At 39.1% G+C, this 22544-nt stretch overlaps 1 non-coding gene across 1 annotated transcript; it reads left to right on the top strand.

Moving 5' to 3' along the window:
• The first annotated feature begins 11259 nt into the window (after positions 1 to 11259).
• LOC138093321 (U6 spliceosomal RNA) lies at positions 11260 to 11366 on the top strand. Its single transcript, XR_011146055.1, has one exon. It is a non-coding gene; the product is annotated as a U6 spliceosomal RNA (small nuclear RNA).
• The last annotated feature ends 11178 nt before the right edge of the window (positions 11367 to 22544 follow it).

Genomic DNA, 22544 nt, shown 5'->3' with positions numbered 1-22544 from the left:
GGAAAGAGAGGAGAATAAAAACTATACCTATGTAACAGAATGAAGTTAGAATATTCTCTAACATCACAAACAAAAATAAACTCAAAATTGATTAAATACCTAAATGTAAGACCAGATACTATAAAACTCCTTTAGAAAAACATGGGCAGAACACTCTTTGACATAAATGCAGCAATATTTTTTTTGGATGCATTTCTTAACTGTAACAGAAACAAAAGCAAAAATAAACAAATTGAACTTAATTAATCTTAAAAGTTTTTACACAGTAAAGGAAACCATAAGCAAAATGAAAAGATAACCTGCGGTCTGGGAGAACATATTTGCAAATGATGCTACCAACAGGGATTAATTTCCAAAATATACAAATAGGACATATAGCTTAATATTAAAATAAAAGAAACAACACAATCAAAAAATGGGCAGATCCAAATAGACATTGATCCAAAGAAGATATACAGGTGAGCAACAGGTACATGAAAATATGCTCAATATTGCCAATTATTAGAAAAATGCAAATCAAAACTGTAATGATGTATTACCTTACACCAATCAGAATGGCCATCATTAAAACATCTATAAATAATGAATGCTGGAGAGGATGTGGAGAAAAAGGAACCCTTCTACACTGTTAGTGGGAAAGTAAGCTGATACAGCCAAAATGGGGAACAGTATGGAGGTCCCTTAAAAAACTAAAAAGAGAGTTACCATAAGACCCTGCAGTCCCACTCTTTGGCATGTATCTAGAGAAAACATTAATTTGGAAAGATGTATGCACACCTATGTTCATTGCAGCAATATTTACACAATCAAGACATGGAAGTATCTTTAATGTCCATCAACAAAGGAATGGATAAAAGGGATGATATGTATTACATATAAAATATACAATGGAGTGTAGTCATTGGAAAGAATGAGCTAATGTCATTTGCAGCAACATGAATGGATTATCATATTAAATGAAGTCAGAGAAAGACAAATATATGATATCACTTACATATGAAATATATATAATATAAATGTATTTATTTTAATTGGAGGTTAATTACTTTGCAATATTGTATTGGTTTTGCCATACATCAACATGAATCCACCACAGGTATACACGTGTTCCCCATCCTGAACTCCCCTCCCTCCTCCCTCTCCGTATCATCCCTCTGGGTTGTCCCAGTGCACCAGCCCCAAGCATCCTGTACCTGGTGACCTGGACTGGTGATTCATTTCATATATGATATTATACATGTTTCAATGCCATGCTCCCAAATCATCCCACTCTCTCCCTCTCCCACAGAGTCCGAAAGACTATTCTATACATCTGTGTCTCTTTTGCTGTCTTGCATACAGGGTTATTGTTACCATCTTTCTAAATTCCATATATATGCGTTAGTATACTGTATTGGTATTTTTCTTTCTGGCTTACTTCACTCTGTATAATCGGCTCCAGTTTCATCCACTTCATTAGAATTGATTCAAATGTATTCTTTTTAATGGCTGAGTAATACTCCATTGTGTATAGGTACCACAGTTTTCTTATCCATTCATCTGCTGATGGACATCTAGGTTGCTTCCATGTCCTGGCTATTCTAAACAGTGCTGCAATGAACATTGGGATACACGTGTCTCTTTCAATTCTGGTTTTCTAGGTGTGTATGTCCAGCAGTGGGATTGCTGTGTCATAAGGCAGTTCTATTTCCAGTTTTTTAAGGAATCTCCACACTGTTCTCCATAGTGGCTTTACTAGTTTGCATTCCCACCAACAGTGTAAGATGGTTTTTAAAAAATAAATATGAACTTACTTACAAAAAACAGAAATCGACTCACACATAGAAAACAAATTTATGGTTTCCAAAGGGCAAGGAAGAGGATGGAGGAGAGATAAATTAGGTGTTTGGAAATAACATATGCACCTCTGGCAGGGAGCTAAGTCTTATCTGACTCTTTGCAACCCCATGGACTGAAGCCTTCCAGCTCCTCTGTTCCTGGGATTTCCCAGGCTAGAATACTGGAATGGCTTACCATTTCCTTTGTCAAGGGATCTTCCTGATCCAGGGAAACCCCATATACATATATGCAGTACTATATGTAGAACAGATTAAAAAATAAGGACCTCCCATATAGTACAGGTTTTCCCTACTTTCTTCAATTTAAGTCTAAATTTGGTAATAAGGAGCTCATGATCTGAGCCACAGTCAGCTCCTGGTCTTGTTTTTGTTGACTGTATAGAGCTTCTCCATCTTTGGCTGCAAAGAATATAATCAATCTGATTTCGGTGTTGACCATCTGGAGATGTCCATGTGTAGAGCCTTCTCTAGTGTTGTTGAAAGAGGGTGTTTGCTATGACCGTGCATTTTCTTGGAAAAACTCTATTAGTCTTTGCCCTGCTTCATTTCACATTCCAAGGCCAAATTTGCCTGTTACTCCAGGTGTTTCTTGACTTCCTACTTTTGCATTCCAGTCCCCTATAATGAAAAGGACATCTTTTTTGGGTGTTAGTTCTAAAAGATCTTGTAGGTCTTCATAAAACCATTCAACTTCAGTTTCTTCAGAGTTACTGGTTGGGGCATAGACTTGGGTTACAGTGATTTTGAATGGTTTGCCTTGGAGACGAACAGAGATCATTCTGTCGTTTTTGAGATTGCATCCAAGTACTGCATTTCAGACTCTTTTTGCTGACCATGATGGCTACTCCATTTCTTCTGAGGGATTCCTGCCCGCAGTAGTAGATATAATGGCCATCTGAGTTAAATTCACCCATTGCAGTTCATTTTAGTTCGCTGATTCCTAGAATATCGACGTTCTAGAATCAATCTGGAATCAAGATTGCTGGGAGAAATATCAATAACCTCAGATATTCAGATGACACCACCCTTATGGCAGAAAGTGAAGAGGAGCTAAAAAGCCTCTTGATGAAAGGGAAAGTGGAGAGTGAAAAAGTTGGCTTAAAGCTCAACATTCAGAAAATGAAGATCATGGCACCCGGTCCCACCACTTCATGGGAAATAGATGGGGAAACGGTGGAAACAGTGTCAGCCTTTACTTTGGGGGGCTCCAAAATCACTGCAGATGGTGACTGCAGCCATGAAATTAAAAGACGCTTACTCCTTGGAAGAAAAGTTATGGCCAACCTAGATAGCATACTCAAGAGCAGAGACATTACTTTGCCGACTAAGGTCCATCTTTTCAAGGCTATGGTTTTTCCTGTGGTCATGTATGGATGTGAGAGTTGGACTGTGAAGAAGGCTGAGCACTGAAGAATTGATGCATTTGAACTGTGGTGTTGGAGAAGACTCTTGAGAGTCCCTTGGACTACAAGGAGATCCAACCAGTCCATTCTGAAGGAGATCAGCCCTGGGATTTCTTTGGAAGGAATGATGCTAAAAGCTGAAACTCCAGTACTTTTGCTACCTCATGCGAAGAGGTGACTCATTGGAAAAGACTCTGATGATGGGAGAGATTGGGGGCAGGAGGAGAAGGGGACAATAGAAGATGAGATGGCTGGATGGCATCACTGACTCAATGGACGTGAGTCTGAGTGAACTCCAGGAGTTGGTGATGGACCGGGAAGCCTGGCCTGCTGTGATTCATGGGGTTGCAGACATTCAGACACAACTGAGCGACTGAACTGAACTGTTATAGTACAGGAACTATATTCACTATCTTGTGATAACTTACAATAGAAATGTATATTGAAAAGAATATTATTTCCTTCTCCAGGTGATCTTCCCAACCCAGGGTTCATACCCTTGTCTCTTATGTCTTCTGCTTGGCAGGTGGGTTCTTTACCACTAGCACCACTTGGGAAGAATACACACACACACACACACACACACACACACACACACACACACAAATAGAATGATAGATAGTCTTCACAAGTGGTGCTAGTGGTAAATAAGAGATATGAGTTTGGGAGGCGATCCCAATATGGCAGAGGAATAGAACGGGGAGACCTCCTTCTCCCCCACAAATTCATCAAAAGATCTTTTGAATGCTGAGAAACTTCCACAAAACAACTTCTGAACACTGGTGGAGGACACCAGGCATCAAGAAAGGCAGCCTATTCTCTTCAAAAGGAGGTAGGACAAAAATATAAAAGCAAAAAGAGGGACAAAAGAGTTAGGGAGAGAGATCTATCATGGGGAGGATGTCGTGAAGAACTTTCAACACAGTAGGAAACCCTCTAACAGGTGGGTCTGTGGGGAGTTTTGGAATCTCAGAGGACAACAGAGCCAGGAGGGAAAACAAAAAACAAAAAACAAAAAAAACAAAAACATCCCACAGAATATGAGCCTAACTGCAACTGCCAGCAGAGAAGTGGCCCAGACGCTGGCATCTGTTACCAGTGAGAGGGGTCTGGACAGGGAGGCATGGGCTGGGCATTGGTGCTTAGGGTAAGGACTAGGCCTGAATGCCCTGAGGACAATCTGAGGGAGCTAAAGTGAGGTAGGAACACAAACTGTGGGATCGCCAGAGAGAGGAAAAAAGAGAAAGAGAGAGAGAGAGAGAGGGAGAGGGAGGGAGAGAGAACTTTCCCGTGAAAGTTCCCAGAGCGCCTGGCCCGCTCACAGAACAAAGGGTTGAATGAACACCAAAGGAGAGCCACCCAGCTGCGTACAGGTGCCTACCCCCACCAGAGGCAGAGAGGCTGGTGTACAATAGCCAGAGCCAGAAGGCAAGGGGCAATCTCGGCCCCCAGACTATGAGCATGCTCCCACTTGCTAACTACGTCTTCCTGGGATACTGGACGGTTGACATCTGCCAGGAGGGGCACAGCCTGAGATCAGCTCCTCAGAGGAGACATAAAGCATACTTGAGTCAGCGCTCTCATGGTGCACCCAGGAAATTGAGTGGCTGGAATCAGAGAGGTGATTAAGATGCATGGCCACCTAGGACATGCACTCACCAAGCATCTGTCACCTGAACTGCTCCAACCGGGAAAGTGCACAAAATGCACGCCCAACAGAGTCTGTGCCTTTGTGGATTACCCGAGAACCAGAACCTGAGTGGATTAGATCTGGGATGTGCATGAAATGCAGGGTCCACTTTGGACAGTGCCCTTGCAGTGCAACCTGGAGCCTGAGCAGTGTAGACACGGAAAGTACACACTGCCATGAGCTTGGGCAAACCCAGAGTGGTCCATACACTGTGAGCACTCTGCACACATGCCAGTGATATTTGTTTGCAGTGTCCCTCCCTCCCCACAACACAACTAAAAAAGTGAGCTTAATAAGTGAACACATTCACCCCCTTGTGTCAGGGCAGAACTTAGACACCGAAGAGACTTGAGAACAGAGAAAGCCAAAATAAAGAAGAGGGAACCACTCTAGAAGTGACAGGTGCAGCAGATTAAAACCCTGTAGTTTACATTGACTAAGCATTGGAGGGGCCTATAGACCTTGAGAAGAAGTACAAGCTGGTACAAGGAACTATCTGAAACTGAACAGACCCCACACTGCCCACAATAGTGCAAGAGAAATCCCTAGATATATTTTTGGTATTATCACTTTGCAATTGTTTTCAAATAAAGTTCTTTATGACTCCTTTAATTTTCATTTTTATAACCTACTATTACCTTGAAAAAAGACCCTATTTTTAAAGCAAATTTCATATATATATATCCAGTTCCAGTTCCAGTTAGTCACTCAGTCATGTCCAACTCTTTGCGATCCCATGAATCACAGCACACCAGGCCTCCCTGTCCATCACCAACTCCTGGAGTTTACTCAAACTCATGTCCATCGAGTCAGTGATGCCATCCAGCCATTTCATCCTCTGTCATCCCCTTCTCCTCCTGCTCCCAATCCCTCCCAGCATTATGTATATATATAGACACACACACACACACATATATATACACATATATATTATAATTTTTGTGATTGACTTTGTTTTGTATTTTTCATATTGCATTTTTGAGAGTATAACCACTACTCTAGATTTTTAATCTTTGTTTTTTGGTATTTGTCAGCAATTTTGTACCTTTAAAGATCTAATCTTGAGTATCCATTTTCACATAGGGGTGTGATTACTGGCTTGATTGCTCTCTCCCCTTTTGACTTCCTCTCTTTCCTCCTGGTTACCTCTATCTACTTCCTCCCTCTTCTCTTCTCTATGTAACTCTGTGAATCTCTTTGGGTGTTCCAAACTGTGGAGAGCACATAGGGAATTGATTACTGGCTAGCTTTCTGTCTCCCTTTTTGACTCCCCCTCTTCTCCTCCTGGTCACTTCTATCTCCTTCTTCCCCCTTCTCTTCTCCATGTAACTCTGTGAACCTCTCTGGGTGTCCCTCACTGTGGAGAATTGTTTCACCATTAACCTAGATATTTTATCAACTGTGCTGTATGGATGGAGAAGTCTTGAGGCTACTGTAAGAATAAGACTGAAAGCCAGAGGCATGAGGCTTAACTTCAAAATTTGAGAACATCAGAGAAGTCCTGATTCCAGGGAACACTAATAGACAAGAGCTAATCCAAAAGCGTCCATACCTACACTGAAACCAAACTCCACCCAAGAGCCAACAAGTTCCTGCTCCCTGTGGGTGAGGTTGGGCTAGACGCTTGTGAAGGTTTCCTGGTTGGGGAAGCCATGCCAAGCCCATAGACACTCCAAAACTCACAACTGGACATGTCATTGCACTTCAGAGAGAAGAGATCCAGCTCAATCCACCAGAAAACAGACACAAGTTTCCCCAGCCAGGAAACTTTCACAAGCCTCTAGCCCAACCTCACCCACAGGGAACAGGCTCCACAATAAAGAGGAACCACAAACTTCCAGCCTACAGAAAGGCCACCCCAAACACTGCAATCTAAACAAGATGAAAAGGCAGAGAAATACTCAGCAGGTAAAAGAAAATGATAAATACCCACCAAACAAAACAAAAGAGGAGTAGATAGGGAATCAACCTGAAAAAGAATTCAGAATAATGATAGTAAAGATGATCCAAAATCTTGAAAACAAAATGGAGTTACAGATAGACTAGAGACAAGGATTGAAAAGATGCAAGAAATGTTTAACAAGGATCTAGCAGAAATAAAGAAGAGTCAATCAATAATGAATATGCAATACCTCAGATTGAAAGCACTCTGGAGGGAATCAACAGTAGAATAATTGAGGCAGAAGATAGGTTAAGTGAGGTGGAAGATAGAATGATGGAAATAAATGAAGCAGAGAGGAAAAAAGAAAAAAAAAAGAATTAAAAGAAATGAGGACAACCTCAGAGACCTTTGGGACAATGTTAAGTGCCCCAACATTAGAATCATAAGAGTCTCAGAAGAAGAAGACAAAAATAAGGGGCATGAGAAAACACTTGATGAGATAATAGTTGAAAGCTTTCCTAAAGCGAGGAAGGAATTAACTATCCAAGTCCAAGAAACCCAGAGAGTCCCAAACAGGATAAACTCAAGGCAAAACACCCCAAGATGCATATTAATCAAATTAACAAAGATCAAACACAAAGAACAAATATGAAAAGCAGCAAGGGAAGAACAAAAAATAACTCACAAGGGGATCTCCATAAGCATAACAGCTAATCTTTCAATAGAAGTTCTTCAGGTCAGAAGGACATAATTAAAGTGACAAAAGAGAAAAACCTACAACCCTGATTACTGTACTCAGCAAGGATCTCATTCAAATATGAAGGAGAAATCAGAAGCTTTGCAGACAAGCAAAAGCTGAGAGAATTTAGCACCTCCAAACCAGCTCTTCAACAAATGCTAAAGGATCTTCTCTAGACAGGAAACACAGAAAAAGTTTATAAACTCAATCCCAAAACAACAAAGTAAATGGCAGCAGGATCATACTTATCAATAAATACCTTAAATGTATATGGGTCGAACACCCCAAACAAAAGACAAAGACTGGCTGAATGGATACAAAAACAAGACCCCTATATATGCTGTCTACAAGAGACCCACCTCAAAACAAAGGATGCATAGAGACTGAAAGTGAAGAGCTGGAAAAAGATATTTCATACAAATGGAGACCAAAAGAAAGCAGGAGTAGCAATACTCATATCAGATAAAATAGACTTTGAAATAAAGGCTGTGAAAAGAGACAAAGAAGGACACTACGTAATGATCAAAAGCTCAATCCAAGAAGAAGATATAACAATTATAAATATATATGTACCCAACCTAGGAGCACCTCAATACATAAGGCAAATGCTAACAAGTATGAAAGGGGAAATTAACAGTAGTACAATAACAGTGGCAGACTTTAATACCCTACTCACACTTATGGATAGATCAACCAAACAGAAAATTAACAAGGAAACACAAACTTCAAATGATACAATGAACCAGTTAGACCTAATTGATATCTATAGGACATTTCACCCCAAAACAATGAATTTTCCCTTTTCCTCAAGTGCACATGGAACATTTTCCAGAATAGATCACATCCTGGGCCATAAATCTAGCCTTAGTAAATTCAGAAAAAAAAATTGAAATCATTTCAAGCATCTTTTCTGATCACAATGTGATAATATTAGATGTCAACTACAGGGGAAAAAAACTGTTAAAAATACAAACATATGGAGGTTAAACAACACACTTCTGAATAACCAACAAATCATGGAAGAATAAAAAAGGAATCAAAATATGCATAGAAACAAATGAAAATAAAAACACAACGACCCAAAACTTATGGGATTCAGTAAAAGCAGTACTAAGGTGAAGGTTCATAGCAATACAAGCTTACTTCAAGAAAAAAAAAGAAAAATCAAATAAGTAATCTAACTTTATACCTAAAGCAACTATAAAAAGAAGAAATGAGGAACCCCAGGGTTAGTAGAAGGAAAGAAATCATAAAAATTAAAGCAGAAATAAATGAAAAGGAAACAAAGGAGACTATAGCAAAAATGAACAAAACTAAAAGCCGGTTCTTTGAGAAGATAAAATAGACAAACCATTAGCCAGACTCATTAAGAAAAGGAGGGAGAAGAATCAAATCAACAAAATTAGAAATGAAAATGGAGAAATCACAACAGACAACAGAGAGATACAAAGGATCATAAGAGACTATTATCAGCAACTATATGCCAATATGGACAACTTAGAAGAAATGGACGATTTCTTAGAAAAGCATAACTTTCCAAAACTGAACCAGGAAGAAATAGAGAATCTTAATAGACCCATCACAAGTATGGAAATCAAAACTGTAATAAAAAATCTTCTAACAAACAAAAGCCCAGAACCAGATGGCTTCAAAGTTGAATTCTACCAAAAATTTAGAGAGGAGCTAATACCTATCCTACTCAAACTCTTCCAGAAAATTGCAGAGGAAGATAAACTGCCAAACTAGAATGCTATGAGGCCACCATCACCCTAATACCAAAACCAGGCAAAGATAACACAAAAACAAGAAAACTGCAGGCCACTATCACTGATGAAGATAGATTCAAAAATCCTCAACAAAATTCTAGCAAACAGAATCCAACAACATATTAAAAAAAATTATACATCATGACCAAGTGGGCTTTATCCCAGGGATACAAGGATTCTTCAATATTCACGAATCAATCAGTGTGATACACCACATTAACAAATTGAAAGTAAAAAAATATATGTGATTATCTCAATAGATGCAGAGAAAGCCTCTGACAAAATTCCACACCCATTTATGATAATTCTCCAGAAAGCAGGCATGGAAGGAAAATATCTCAATATAATAAAAACCATATATGATAAACCTGCAGCAAACATCCTCAATGGTGAAAAATTGTAAGCATTTGCCCTAAAGTCAGGAATAAGACAAAGATGCCCACCTTCACTACTACTATTCCATATAGTTTGGAAGTTTTAGCCACAGCAATCATAGAAGAAAAAGGAATAACAGGAATCCAGATGGGAAAAGAAGAATAAAGCTTTCACTGTTTGCATATGACATGATCCTCTACATAGGAAACCCTAAAGACACCACTAGAAAATTACTAGAGCTAATCAATGAATATAGTAAAGTTGCAGGATATAAAATTAACACACAGAAATCCCTTGCATTCCTATACACTAACTGTGAGAAAACAAAAAGAGAAATTAAGGAAACAATCCCATTCACCATTGCAATGAAAATAATAAAATACTTAGGAATAAATCTACCTAAAGAAACAAAAGACCTTTATATAGAAAACTATAAACACTGATGAAAGAAATCAAAGAGGACACGAATAGATGGAGAAATACACCATGTTCATGGATCAGAAGAATCAATATAGTGAAAATGAGTATACTACCCAAAGCAATCTACAGATTCAACACAATCTCTATCAAGCTACCAACGCTATTTTTCACAGAACTAGAACAAATAATTTCACAATTTCTATGGAAATTTAAAAAAAAAATCGAATAACCAAAGGAATCTTGAGAAAGAAGAATGGAACTGGAGGAATCAACCAGCCTGACTTCAGACTTCACTATGAAGCTACAGTCAAGGCAGTATGGTACAGGCACAAAGACAGAAATATAGATCAATAGAACAAAATAGAAAGCTCAGACATAAATCCACACACCTATGGACAACTTATCTTTGCCAAAGGAGGCAAAAATATACAATGGAGAAAAGACAATCTCTTTAGCAAGTGGTGCTGGAAAAACTGGTCAACTACCTATAAAAGAATGAAACTAGAACACTTTCTAACACCATACACAAAAATAAACTCAAAATGGATTAAAGATCAAAAAGTAAGACCAGAAACTATAAAAATCCTAGAGGAAAACATAGGCAAAACACTCTCTGATGTAAATCATAGCAGGATCCTCTATGGCTCATCTCCCAAAGTAATGGAAATAAAAGCAAAAATAAACAAATGGGACCTAATTAAACTTAAAAGCTTCTGCACAACAAAGGAAACTATAAGCAAGGTGAAAAGACAGCCTTCAAAATGGGAGAAAATAGTAGCAAATGAAGCAACTGACAGAGAATTAATCTCAAAAGTATGCAAACTCCTGAAGCTCAATTCCAGAAAAATAAGTGACCCAATCAAAAAATGGGCCAAAGAACTAAACAGCCATTTCTCCAAAGAAGACATACAGATGGCTAACAAACACATGAAAAAATGCTCAACATCATTCATTAAATGCAAATCAAAATCACAGTGTGGTACCATCTAACGCCAATCAGAATGGCTGCTATCAAAATGTCTACAAACAATAAATGCTGGAGAGGGTGTGGAGAAAAAAGAACCCTCTTACCCTGTTGGTGGGAATGCAAATTAGTACAGCCACTATGGAGAACAGTGTGGAGATTCCTTTAAAAACTGGAAATAGGTGCTCGCTTCGACAGCACATATACTAAAATTGGAACGATACAGAGAAGATTATCATGGCCCCTGTGCAAGGATGACATGCAAATTTGTGAAGCATTCCATATTTTTTAAGGAAACAATTCCATTCTCCATTGCAATGAAAAGAATAAAATACTTAGGAATATATCTACCTAAAGAAACTAAAGACCCATATATTGAAAACTATAAAACACTGATGAAAGAAATCAAAGAGGACACTAATAGATGGAGAAATATACCATGTTTGTGGATTGGAAGAATCAGTATAGTGAAAATGAGTATACTACACAAAGCAATCTACAGGTTCAACACAATCCCTATCAAGCTACCAGCCATATTTTTCACAGAACTAGAACAAATAATTTCAAGATTTGTATGGAAATACAAAAAAACCTCGAATAGCCAAAGCAATCTTGAGAAAGAAGAATGGAACTGGAGGAATCAACTTGCCTGACTTCAGGCTCTACTACAAAGCCACAGTCATCAAGACAGTATGGTACTGGCACAAAGACAGAAATATAGATCACTGGAACAAAAAAGAAAGCCCAGAGATAAATCCACACACATATGGACACCTTATCTTTGACAAAGGAGGCAAGAATATACAATGGAGTAAAGACAGTCTCTTTAACAAATGGTGCTGGGGAAACTGGTCAACCACTTGTAAAAGAATGAAACTAGATCACTTTCTAACACCACACACAAAAATAAACTCAAAATGGATTAAAGATCTAAACATAAGACCAGAGACTATAAAACTCCTAGAGGAGAACATAAGCAAAACACTCTCTGACATAAATCACAGCAGGATCCTCTATGATCCACCTCCCAGAATTCTGGAAATAAAAGCAAAAATAAACAAATGGGATCTAATTAAAATTAAAAGCTTCTGCACAACAAAGGAAACTATAAGCAAGGTGAAAAGACAGCCTTCTGAATGGGAGAAAATAATAGCAAATGAAGCAACTGACAAACGACTAATCTCCAAAATATACAAGCAACTCCTGCACCTCAACTCCAGAAAAATAAACGACCCAATCAAACAATGGGCCAAAGAACTAAATAGACATTTCTCCAAATAAGACATATGGATGGCTAACAAATGCATGAAAAGATGCTCAACATCACTCATTATTAGAGAAATGCAGATCAAAACCACAATGAGGTACCACTTCACACCAGTCAGAATGTCTGCAATCCAAAAGCCTGCAAGCAATAAATGCTGGAGAGGGTGTGGAGAAAAGGGAACCCTCCTACACTGTTAGTGGGAATGCAAACTAGTACAGCCACTATGGAAAACAGTGTGGAGATTCCTTAAAAAATTGCAAATAGAACTGCCTTATGACCCAGCAATCCCACTGCTGGGCATACACACCGAGGAAACCAGAATAGAAAGAGATGCATGTACCCCAATGTTCATCACAGCACTGTTTATAATAGGCAGGACATGGAAGCAACCTAAATGTCCATCAGCAGATGAATGGATAAGAAAGCTGTGGTACATATACACAATGGAGTATTACTCAGCCATTAAAAAGAATACATTTTAATCAGTTCTAATGAGATGGATGAAACTGGAGCTGATTATACAGAGTGAAGTAAGCCAGAAAGAAAAACACCAATACAGTATACTAGCACATATATATGGAATTTAGAAAGACGGCAATGATGACCGTGTATGCAAGACAGCAAAAGTGATACAGATGTGTAGAGCGGACTTTTGGACTCAGAGGGAGAGAGAGAGGGTGAGATGATTTGGGAGAACGGCATTGAAACATGTATACTATCTTGTAAGAAACGAATCGCCAGTCTATGTTTGATGTAGGATACAGGATGCTTGGGGCTGGTGCACAGGGATGTCCAGAGAGATGATATAGGGTGGGAGGTGGGAGGGAGGTTCATGATTGGGAACTCATGTACACCCATGGTGGATTATGTCAATGTATGGCAAAACCAATACAGTATTGTAAAGTAAAATAAATTAAAAATTAAAATTTAAAATAAAAATGGAAATAAAATTGCAAAATGACCCAGCAATCCCACTGCTGGGCATACACACCAAGGAAATCATAATTGGAAGAGACACTCGTACCCCAGTGTTCATTACAGCACTGTTTACAATAGCTAGGACATGGAAGCGGGAGAAGGCAATGGCAACCCACTCCCGTACTCTTGCCTGGAGAATCCCATGAACAGAGGAGCCTGGTGAGCTACAGTGCCTGGAGTCTTGAAGAGTTGCACACGACTGAGCGAATTCACTTTCACTTTTCACTTTAATGCATTGGAGAAGAAAATGGCAATCCACTCCAGTATTCTTACCTGTAGAATCCCAAGGATGGAGGAACCTGGTGGGCTGCCATCTATGGGGTCACACAGAGTCAGACACGACTGACGCAACATAGCAGCAGCAGCGGCAGCAGGACATGGAACCAACCTAGATGTCCCTCGGCAGATGAATGAATAAGAAAGGTGTGGTACGTATACACAATGGAATATTACTGAGTTATTAAAAAGAATGCATCTGAATCAGTTCTAATGAGGTGAATAATATACAGAGTGAATAATATACAGAGTGAAGTAAGTCAGAAAGGAAAACACCAATAGAGTATATTAATGCATATAAATGGAATTTAGAAAGATGGTAACGATGACCTTATATGTGAGACAGCAAAAGAGATGCAGATGTATAGAACAGTCTTTTGGACTCTATGGGAGAAGGTGAGGGTGGTATGATTTGAGAGAATAGCATTGAAACCTGTATTCTACCATATGTGAAACAGATAACCAGTCCAAGTTTGATGCAGGAAATAGGGCACCCAAAGCCAGTGCACTGGGACAACCCAGAGGGATAAGATGGGGTGGGAGGGGGGAGAGGGTTTTGGGATGGAGGACACATGTACACCCGTGGCTGATTCATGTCAGTGTATGACAAAACCCATCACAATATTGTAATGTAATTAGCCTCCAATTAAAATAAATAAATTAGTTTAAAAAAGATGCTGGTTCAATCCCTGGATGAGGAAGACCCCTGGAGGAGGGCATGGCAATTCATTTCTGTATTCTTGCCTGAAGAATTCCATGGACATTGGAGCCTGGCAGGCTACTATCCATAGGGTCACAAAGAGTCAGATATGACTGAAGTGACTTAGCACACATGCAGCACATATATATTTTTTTTTCAGTATAGACATGTATAGACATAATAATCACTTTGCTATACACCTGAAATGAATGTAACATGGTAAATTAACTAACTTCAATTAGAAAATTGTTTTTTAAAAAAGAATATATCACAGTATTTCATGTCCTGTAAAAAAAGTATTTTGTACTCCCAATGAGTTTTCCTATCAGTGATGCTTTAGCTGACACTATAAAGAATCAATATAGCATAAGTATAGCTTTTTATAAAGCTAGAAGAAAATTCCTTACTACTTTGTTGGTTAGTATATATCCCTAGTATTCAATTATTGAAAGAATAACAATGTGTCCCTGAAGCAGTATGAGGAGAGAAGTCTCATTTAAAAAAAATAAATTAAATTAAACAAAAAGGAGGTAAAGAGTTTCAGTTCAGAAACAGAAAGAACTAAATAAGTAATTTTGCTTCACCATCTGCATTCATCTGTTTGCTCTACAAGAAACAGCATCTGATGGACAGAGTCATTCAGATCAAGCCCTAACATATTCCTCAATTAACTCCAACAGTGCTTTCAAAAGATGGATTTGACTTTGCCCATTTAATGAACATATCCAATCAGCTGCCCTGTAGGAAAAATGAAAAGCAAATATCCTTGAGTGTGATAAATAACTAAATGTGGAGAGAGATTGCAAACCTTATTGCTATAGAAGCTGCTTTATATTCAGTTTCACTGCTGGATTTTCTAATGGATTAATACCAGTTTTTCTCTGTCCTATGAGAAACTTCTAGCTGAGGCTGTCAGGAGACAGTCTATCACATTAGAATACTATTACCTTTCAACTGAGTCTATGGAATCAAATTCATGAGAAAATAACTGTTCATTGTTCAAATAACCTCTGTTTGATGGGAAACGGAGGCATCACCCACCTATATACCATCAATTTCTTGTGTGAAATGGTTCATTTGAGATGCCTTGTAAATACTGATGCTGAACAAATAGAAAGTGAATAATCTTTTCTATGTTCAAGTCAACAAAAGAACACACTGCATTGTAGAATCAAAGGATCAAACACAGGTCACTAGAATGGAATAGTGGATCATATCCTATAGCCTTTGTAAGATCTTAATCCAAGCATTCCCTTAAATCCTACTAGAATAAAAAAGGAAGAAAAATTGTTTAGGTACAGGCATTGAGGTACATGATTGCTATATAGCTAGGGTAATGTGTCTGACAAGCTCCTCATCACCTCTTGAGTCCTAGCTCACATTCCAACTTCTCTATGAACTCTAATTCTCCACTGCTCATCTCTCCCTTCTCTGCTTGCACAGATTCACATCATGTTGATAGTACCTACTCACATTTCCCTACAATCACCCACTTACAAGTCTATTGCTCATGATCTATAAACTTAATCATTGTTCTATTCCCAGAGCACAGGTTAGTCCTATGATATAATGAGTCTCTCTAATCATCTCTGAAATGAATAACTAAAAAGAAACATAGCCATGTGATGATATGTAAAGAATCCTCCTGTGCATGTAGCATTTAGCTCACAGCCCCTGGCTAAGTCTTCAACTTATCTTGCTGAATAACCTACTAAAGAAGGAAACAAACTTGTCCTACTGTAGTGGATACTGTTAGAATCTTTCTCTGAACAATTTTTCTATTTGGTGTACACACACATACCCCAATCCCAACCTTAGCTGCTATGAATGTTGACTGAGAATAACTCACAACTGGTATCTTCACCAAAGAAGGAACACCTCCCCCTGCAACACTGCACACCTGGTTGATTGATTGATTGCACACACACAAAGGGAAACAAGGGAATACAAAGGGCCAAGCCCTCTGAATTCAAAGTGGGATAGGCTCTGTGGGACCATGTGTATGCCAGAGGTTCCCTGGAGGATAAGACTGAAGCCAGTCTCCAAATGAGACTGAATTTTTGCTCTATTTCTCCCTCTCAAATCCTCCTCCTTTAATGAATCATTTGATAAAAGATCTCCATCTCAGGTTCCACGTCAGTGTGCATGTGTGCTAAGTCGCTTTAGTCGTGTCCAATGCTTTGCAACTATCTACACTATAGCCCTCCAGGCTCCTCTGTCCATGGGATTTCCCAGGCAAGAATACTGGAGAGGAAGTGGGTTGTCATTTCCTCCTCCAGGGGATCTTCTGAACTGAGGAATCCATCCCACATCTCGTAATGTCTCCTAATACTTTGACCAAACATAGCTGGTATTGGAAGTGGTCTAAGAAACAGAGACTGTGACCAGGGATTCTGAAATTATTCACTCACTGGCTGGATGACAAGAAGGGCCTATCAGCGGTGCTGGGTATTCTGTTTATAGTTCATGGCCTGATCTAAGGTACAACTGCTAAAAACTTCATCTCTTCTGGACCCAGAAGGGACACAGGCAAAAGGGAAGTGGTAGCTTGTGCAATGTCATGAGTTTGAGAGATCAGGGAGAAACAGCAACTCTAATGCCTATGAAATTTGGTCACTGTTCTCAAATGCCACTGATTTATTGAAGAGAGAAAATGGCCAGGTGCAGACCTATTAATCAACAATTTTAAACAAAATGAAGAGTCAAAGGGCAGTATTTAAAGTGACGTTCATCTCCAGAAGACAGAAGACAGACAGAGAAAAATCAGTCACTGGACATAGTTGGAAGAGAGGCAGAGATTCAGAAAGGCTGAGTTCTCAGCCCTGGAGAGTCTCCCAAGCTGAAGCAAGAGCTTTTACGAGGAAGGCCCAGAACCCTGAAACCTGAGATGGGGATGTCTGGATAGATAAAAATCATTTTACCTAACAAAACCAGAATCAGTTTACTTTAAAAATTATATATAAAAGTAATTAAATGTCAAAATCTATGGAAATTAGTTAACTACATTTGGGACATGGGATGTACTTGAAAACATGGCTGGTAGTATCTTTCTCTTAGAATAAGGTCTGGTTCTCTTAAATTTTTCTTTTCAGCAGAAATAATTTGGAAAGATAACAGAGAATGTGCTGGCAATAAGCTTAATCAATAGCTTTAAAACTGTCTCCTGATAGCTCAGTTGGTAAAGAATCGGCCTGCAATGCAGGAGACCCCAGTTTGATTCCTGGGTTGGGAAGATCCCCTGGAGAAGGAAAAGGCTACCCAGTCCAGTATTCTGGCCTGGAGAATTCCATGGATTGTATAGTCCATGGAGTCACAAAGAGTCAGACATGACTGAACAACTTTCACAAAGCTTTTAAATGAGATTACTCTAGATTACATTGACCAATAGAGTAGATTGGAACCACATCTGGTTATTTAAAACTGAATTATAGTCAATTAAAATACAATAAAAGTTTCAAATCATTTGCTCAGCTGCACTAGGTCTATTTCAATTGCTTTGCTCAATAGCCACACATAGCCACACATGGCTACTTTAAAGGAAAGAGCAGACAGAGGATGTTTCCATCATCAGGGAAAGTTCTGTTGAGCATCACTGCTCTGAATCATGCAGACTTCACAAGGTGAAAGAAAGTTCTTCTTTAAGACTGATTTATATGTATAGGAGTTAACTGCACTTATGCCTATGTTAGGGAGTGTGGTCCTTAATTGTTTTGCCATTTTATTCCTCACAGACTGAAATTCAAATAAAACAATCCTTGCAGAACTTTGATCTTGTTGAATGTGACAAGAAGTGTTAGCCTACACAGTTAGCACCATTAATGAGAATATCACTTGCAAGAACTCAATAGTCATTAAAAAACATTTACATTGTACTAAGTCTTCTAATTTCCATTGGGATATTCCCTAATTATAGAAATGCAGTTCTTCAACTATAATTTGAATATAGTGACAATACAGAGGCCAGCTTGATCTTTTTTCACTTATTTTATAATGCCATATTAGTCCTTTTCCCATTTAAGCCTTCCTGTCATTAATTCTAAATTCTGCCAGCAACTTGCTATATATAGTTTACAGTCTTTATGCCATTTCCCCATGATCACATTCTTTTCATGTAAGTGATCATATCTCAAATTTAATTTCATCAAAATTATTTCTACTTTTCCTGTTTCTTTGGAATTTGTTTACATTATCTTAAACAGTTGATACACAGTTGCTGTTACTGGTTTGGGAATGGACTTATGTAACAACTGATAGCCTCTGTGGCTGGCAATATTATAAACTAAATAAGTAATTTAAAAAATTGCTTGTTTTCTGTTTGAAGTTAAGGCTAATCCTGTCTCTAATCTAACTCAATCTGGTTTTAAAAGTTGTTCTTTATGATCATTGTTTATTAATTGCACAAACATATTAAACAGTTTTTGAAGTAGGAAATGGCAACCCACTCCAGTATTCTTGCCTGGAGAATCCCAGGGACAGAGGAGCCTAATGGGCTGCCATCTACAGGGTGGCACAGAGTCGGACAGGACTTAAACAACTTAGCAGCAGCAGCATTAACAGTACTGTTAATAGGGCTATTAATAGGGCTATTAATATGGCAATTATACTATTAGTAGGGCAATTATATTCGAAATGCAAAATCAGAAATTTTTTTCTAAAATTTACAGAATGCTAAATTGGTCATTTGACTACATTTTTCATTTGGGCAGTTATTTTGGTGTAACTTATGCAGGGATACAGCACATAGTAGATGCGATCCTTTGGTCGGTGATAGGTCGCAGATAAAGACTAATCTACAAACTTCCCAGGTGGCACAGTGGTAAGAGTTTGCCTGCCAGGACAGAAAACGTGGATTCAATCCCTGGTCAGGGAGATCCCCTAGAGAAGGAATGACAACCCACTCTAGTATTCTTGCCTAAAAAATCCCATAGACAGAGGAGCCTGGCAGGCTACAGTCCATGGAGTCACAAAATCAGACACAACTGAATATGCACACAAAGATCAATCTATGGGATAAATATCACAAATGCATATGTTGCATATTAAGGTAGAAAACTCAAATACATAATAGTGTTTAAAATATTGCAAAATAATTAGATGAAATAGAGACAAATTAAATGTTTTTTCTCATCAGGGCTAATTGTTTCGATGGTTGGGAAGTTACCATGCAAAATCACCGATGTGCAGAATCTCAAAAACAAGCCAAACAGGAGCTGAACAACTTTATACAGATCTCCCCGGAAGTCCCCCAAATGTAAACAAGAATAGATGTAACAAAGAAACTTGACCTGTTGGATTAAATATTAAATGTCTGCGTGATGTGATTTTACAACTACTGATCCATTAGGCTGGGCTAGGTTTTACTGCAGTAATAAATAATCTAGGAATCTTAGGAGCTTATAGCACAGCTTTATTTCTGGTCAGGTTATGTGTCTGTCAGGCATCAGCCACTGCTTTGCTCTTCATTATCTTCACTCCAGAACCCAAGCTTGTGGAGCAGCCTCTGTCTGAAACAATGCTTATATTGGTGGCAGAGGGAAGAAAGATGAGGAAAATCACAAATAGGCTTTTTAAAGCGTCTCCTAGCAAATAACACATGCCACATCCATCACAACCTCATTGTCCACACCACTCTTGGGCTTACTCCTAAGGTTAGTAAAACAAAGATATATAAAATTCCCTCAAAGATTGACATAGCAAAGACAGGAAACAAAATATTTGTCCACAGTACTACAAGCTACCATAACTCCCAAGTAGTCAATTCATTTCAAACTGGCAAACACATTTCTTGGCCCAGCCTGATTGTTGAATTTCAACATATTATGTTTGGTTGATTGCCATTAAAATTTAAATATGCTACTTTCTTAAATGCCTTCAGCCTGAGCTCTGAATCTGAGAAGAAATTTGCAGTTTTCCAGCTGTTCTGCAGCTGAGTGTTCCAACTCAGTTTACCAGTAATAAGACTGATATTTTCATTTGTTCCTGACTTCCATGTCTATTTCCCATTTCTTTTATGGACCAGAATTTGGTAGGAGGAAGAGAAGAGTGACTGATAGCCTGGGGCCCGACCTCTACATGACAATTTCGTTCATAATGCCTTCTGATCAGAGAATGCTTTTCTCTGCAAAGGAAAGCCATCTACAAGAGGATTTCACGTGCTTTATCCCATTTAATCCTGATGGAATCCCTGTCCAGTATTATTATTGTCATTTAACAGGTGATGAAACTGAGACTCAGATAACCTAAGCCAATTGCTCACAGCAGGGATTTAAACCTCTGCCCTGTCAGCTACTTCACCTTGTCCATTTTCTTTTGTGCCAAAAATGTACGCATCCTTTAAGACCCAGGTCTGTTGTCATATTTTCATGGAAATCTGCCTCGCTGTGTGTCTTCCAAAATGAGTTAGCACCATCCTTCCCACCACTGTGTGAGCATTCCGCCCACCAAACTATGAGTTTCTTTAGGCTAAGTTCTTATTTACCTCATATCTTCAAGGCTCAGGACAGTGCCTGTCATTGACCTCACTATTAATATTAATAAAATGAGAACGGATAAACTGGGCATGTGGTTTCAAGCTTTGTCAAACAGTACTCAAATCAGCATGTTAAATCAGATAGAGTACAAATACAGTTGAACCTGGACAACACTAAAGAACTGAAGGATAACTAATTGGAAATCAATTGGCCTGGATCTTAATAGTTGCCCAGTTGCTATTTACTATTGTCATTATAGCACTTTAGTTTTCATAGGTATTAAGTAAAGGGATGGGAATTGTTAGGAGCACAAAACAGATTTTTCCCAAAGAGGAGACAGCACAGGAAATAATATAAAGAATAACAGGTCATATGTTTGGGTGGAAAAACAAGAATTTTTTAAAAGTCACTGGATATTGAAATGAGACAGACATTAAGAGAAAATAATATGGGCGAAGAGGCCAGATGGCAAAAGATTCCTTTGCCAAGTTATCTGTTAACAGTAAGAAATTCAGGAGGCAGTTTCACCTCCAGACCCAGGCAATTGCAGCCCCTAGTCTAGACTCCAGGCTTCAATAAAGTTCCCTGCTCTGGTCCTTGTCCAGCTGTCCCTCTCTCTGTGAGACAAGAGGTCTATAAGGCCAAGTGAACATGCCCACCTAGAGCTCACCCCTCAGCCTTTCCCTGCCCCCTCACACTCCCAGTCTACAGCCCCTTTCCATATTTCCATTCTAAACTATACTCTCAGTTCAGTGCAGTTCAGTTGCTCAGTCATATCTGACTCTTTGCAACCCCATGGACTGCAGCATGGCAGGCTTCCCTGTCCATCACCAACTATATTTTATGCATGCTGTGTGAGGCCACTTCAGTCATGTTCAATTCTTTCTGACCCCATGGACTGTATCCTGCCAGGCTCCTTTGTCCATGTGATTCTCCTGGCAAGAATACTGGAGTGGGTATTCCTAATCCTGGTCTTGCCAAAATGCCCTCAAATCCACTTTAAGGTCCTGAAAGTCCCTTCCCCAGCCCCATTTTCCCAAGTACAGACCACAGTACTGGTTTGTGCATCTCTGATCATGGGGAGAACAAGGGGCCTGCTGTTGGCCAAGAATAGGCTTGTGGATTAAGCTTGGACAGCTGAATGTAGAGCAGAGACAGGGTTTGAAGAGAAGCAGGAAAAATTAAGGGAGTCACCAGTCACAAGTATGGCTTTTATCTGTCCTTTACCTACAAGAAGTTAGCTTTCAAGGAGGGTCCACCTTTTAACAATTTCTCATAGTTTCTTAAACCATAAGGAATACTCAATTCCTATATATGAATTAGGGTTTCCCTGGTGGCTCAGATGGTAAAGAATCTGCCTGCAATGCAGGAGACCTAGGTTCAATCTCTGGGTTGGGAAGATCCCCTGGAGAAGGGAATAGCAACTCACTCCAGTATTCTTGCCTGGAGAACCCCATGAGCAGAGGAGCCAGGCAGGCTATAGTCCATGGGGTCGAAAAGAGTTGGACATGACTAAGTAACTCAGCACACGCAAAAACACACATATGAACTAGATATTTGCACTAAAATTAAAATTTTGTTATTTTTCACTAGTTCCTATTCTGAAGGAGATCAAGCCTGGGATTTCTTTGGAGGGAATGATGCTGAAGCTGAAACTCCAGTACTTTGGCCACCTCATGCAAAGAGTTGACTCATTGGAAAAGACTCTGATGCTGGGAGGGATTGGGGGCAGGAGGAGAAGGGGACGAGAGAGGATTAGATGGCTGGATGGCATCA

Source organism: Capricornis sumatraensis, chromosome 16, assembly GCF_032405125.1.
Source record: "Capricornis sumatraensis isolate serow.1 chromosome 16, serow.2, whole genome shotgun sequence".
NCBI classification, from domain to species: Eukaryota; Metazoa; Chordata; class Mammalia; order Artiodactyla; family Bovidae; genus Capricornis; species Capricornis sumatraensis.
This window is presented reverse-complemented; position numbering and strand designations above follow the sequence as displayed.